Source organism: Bremia lactucae, linkage group LG9 (genome assembly GCF_004359215.1).
Source record: "Bremia lactucae strain SF5 linkage group LG9, whole genome shotgun sequence".
Lineage (NCBI taxonomy): Eukaryota > Oomycota > Peronosporomycetes > Peronosporales > Peronosporaceae > Bremia > Bremia lactucae.
In genome coordinates this window covers 2,909,632-2,913,461 of record NC_090618.1, presented here as the reverse complement: position 1 = coordinate 2,913,461, position 3,830 = coordinate 2,909,632, and positions in this window count along the sequence as shown.

Below are 3,830 nucleotides of genomic sequence, written 5' to 3'. Positions count from 1 at the left end.
ACTTCATCTTGCAACGCGTCAGCCACGAAGAAATACTACGAAGCGTGGACGATTTGTACGGACGTGACGTGTAAGACACGGACACAGAAACAATCGCTACGTGGGAATGGCAACATTTGCTCCGCGGTGGGATGCCGCGCACCGGTTACGCTCGAGTATCCCGACAGTGCGTTGTATACGCAATTAAAGTATTTCGAGTCGCTTTTTAATGCCGAGCGTGCACGAAAGAAGATTCAAGCGCGTGTATCTGGATTGTGTGAGACAATCGACACGCAAAGGTTCTCCGAGCGTCATGATGCGGTGTTGCAGAAGTTGCTTACTCAAGCGGAAGAGGTACGACTGTTGTCGAGGATTACAATATTGTTGAAAAGGTGGGTTCTAATGGAGCAGGTTTTGTCGTTTTGCAGACTGTAGAACGGAATGAATACAATTGGGTGAAACCTTCCATCTGGCAGACGTTGTTCACATGATGACAATCCTTTGTCATTGCTTTCTTCCTTTCGCAATGTGTCCTCTGTTTGATGGCCTAAGCTACCTTTTTTGCTTAAAGTATGGTATCAGACATTAATTTATCCGATGCTCCAACTGCATCAACATATTATTCCCTCTCTAACTTGAACTCTGTAATCATATATCAAGTGCTTTTCCGTGGGTCTTTTGTTTTTAGGAGAAGGATGGCATGGTACTGTCGAGTGGCCTGTTTTTGTCCTGTATGCAAGGCGGATTTCTGGGGGTTTGATCAAGAAGGCATAAACGGGAATCGTGGTGATGATTTTGAAGCGATTCTTTCCAATCGACTTCATCTTGCAACGCGTCAAGCCACGAAGAAATACTACGAAGCGTGGACGATTTGTATGGACGTGACGTGTAAGACACGGACAGAAACAATCGCTACGCGGGAATGGCAACATTTGCTCCGCGGTGTTAGAAGGTACTGTTTCTGACAGGTCATCAAGATTTGAAGCCCAAGCTCAAGATCAGTGACAGGTAATATGCGACGTCACCTGATTGGATGTTTCGTTGTGGCATCTCGACAGATGGAACGAGAAGGTACGGACGACACATCATGAGATGACAGATGGGATCGGGAGAGATGGACGACATGTGATGAGATGGCACATGGGACGGGGAGATCCGGCCACCATGTGCGATGATCTGGTCAACATGGGGTTCCGTTGCAATGCACGTTGTAGTGTTGATGGGGAAGAGTAGTTAACACTAATATATTCACTTTTGCTTCTACTACCTCTGCAACAAGTGCAGAACCTCATTCTAAAACGCGGTGGGATCCCGCGCACCGATTACGCTCGAGTATCCCGACAGTGCGTTGTATACGCAATTAAAGTATTTCGAGTCGCTTTTTAATGTCGAGCGTGCACTAAAGAAGATTCAAGCGCGTGTATCTGGATTGAGTGAGACAATCGACGTGCCAAGGTTCTCCGAGCGTCATGATGCGGTGTTACAGAAGTTGCTTACTCAAGCGGAAGAGGTACGACTGTTGTCAAGGATTACAATATTGTTGAAAAGGTGGGTTCTAATGGAGCAGGTTTTGTCGTTTTGCAGACTGTAGAATGGAATGAATACAATTGGGTGAAACCTTCCATCTGGCAGACGTTGTTCACATGATGACAAATCCTTTGTCATTGCTTTCGTTGTCGTGTGCTCTTGTACGAAAAAGATAATGTTTCAATGCGTGAAAACTGGATTCATTACGACTCGAGTAGTTACCATTCTTTGCGTCAAAATTGGATTCATTACGACTCGAGTAGTTGTCATTCTTTGCGTGCTTTTGCATTCTCACAGAGTCGAGCTACATGAAGTTACAATGCATGTTTAACTTGAATACATATAAAAGAAAGCCCTTGTTTCACGTTCACTGTAACCAATAATAGACCCTCTTCTTCTGTAGCATGGATCGATTTGCTGAACTCGAGACTACACTCGAGGTGTAATAGTTACGATTTAAAAAGTGTCTTTCATGACATTTTGACATAGCAAAGAAGCTCATGCTACTGTCGCTAAAACGAGTAATACAAGAGAGTCAACGTGTGCGGAATCCGTCGATTAAGCACACTTGAACCGTGTAAAAGAGCACTACAATTCTCGTACCGAGCGGAGCAACATCACATCGACACTTGCTTCTATTCGTACTGATATCATCTCGGAAGTACCTACACATATTCTTATGAGTGTTGTAGGAGCTGCGTTACTTTTTTTGCGACTTTTGACCCTGCAGGAACGAACTAAGACTGTTTTGAACGGCAAGTTTCGCTCCATCGACGTAATTTTTCGTCTTTTTTTTCTTTCGTTTTGGTCCATCAAGAAGCTTTCGAGGTGGACTGGGAGGCACTGCGAAAAAACTCGTTATCACGGACTCCCCCTCCTTTAGAATAACCGCAGAAGTATCCTCTTCATTCGTCGTATGGACGGCCCTTACCGCTTCCGTCTCTTGGGTTTCTCGCACTCGCTTTAGACTCTTGACCTTGTATACAGTTGACGCACCCGGTCGATCCGATATATGCTGACACCGACGGCAGGTTATCCTCTATGGAAGAATATCACGTTACCATCTGTCAACCACACACGCATTTAATTAAGTATCCACATGCAAAACGTACCAAAATTGTCGAAAGCGTCTCTCGCACTAAACGTGGCCCATTTAAGCCATTTTGAAGCTGTGCACGGCGTTGCTGCTTAACCAAACGTCGATTTAGCGGCGACTTGCGGGACTGCGGCAACACACGCACGTCCGCTGACACGCTAGGCACAACAAGTCCTCCACACTTTTCACAAATGAAGTCGAGTACTGATTGCGGGAGCTGTGCGTGGCTCGAGCGAGCAAGCTGCATCATCGAGGCACTAAAACCCAAGTCATAAAATCGATTCGTAATATAATTCGATCTTAGCAATGGAGGAGCGTACATCATGTGGTGCGCGAGCGTCAAATTCGTTGGCAATAGCGTATGGGTGGATGTAACGGGGCACTGCGACTTGTACTGTTTCAGTACAAGTCCACTTCACACTGCTTCAGATGTGAGTGGTGCCTCTCGTTAGGTGACGTACACTGTACGTATAGAGGAAGACTTCTCTTAAGGCAAGTTAGCTTAAGAGTGTAAAATGAAAACTGTATTAATATAGTTAAGTGTCTTGTTAATCTATCTTTGTAAATGTTGTCTTAACTATAAACTAATACTAAACATGTAAATGAATTCTTATCTATCTTATCTCGTAACTCTCTTTGATTACTTCTACAGCTGATTAGTCTGCGGAATAAATAGACATAATGGTCTATACCTATTTATGGATAAGAATTCAGGAAATTACTATTTAAAGTAATTTCCTCCAAATATTATCTACCTTTTGGATAATATTAATTAACAATCTTTTATTGTTAATTTCATGTAACGATACACCCCGTTACATCACCCCTCCCTTAAACGACAATCACTCTGAATGTCATTAGGTGGAGTGGTCGCTAAATGACCACTTAATTTTTAAAATGATTTTGATTGGTCAGATCCATCATTTTAAATTCCATCGCATGAAGGAACAATTCATGCGGGGTGAGGATAGTGTTGAACCTTCGGCTGCGGTTCGTGCAGCCGCGGGTGACGCATTGTTATCTCTTGCGGTAGACGTTCCGTCTACCGTAGTGTCTTCCACTCGCACAACACTTGGTGTTGCGAGTGCACGTGGTGATTCACCACGTGAGTACGACCCCTCTTTAGAGGTCGATTATGAGTGCGAGTCGGACGAAATGGCCGACTCGGGGAGGATGGAACAGTCGCCTGATACCCGTCAGGCGGCTGATTATGAGCCTTCGAATGAGA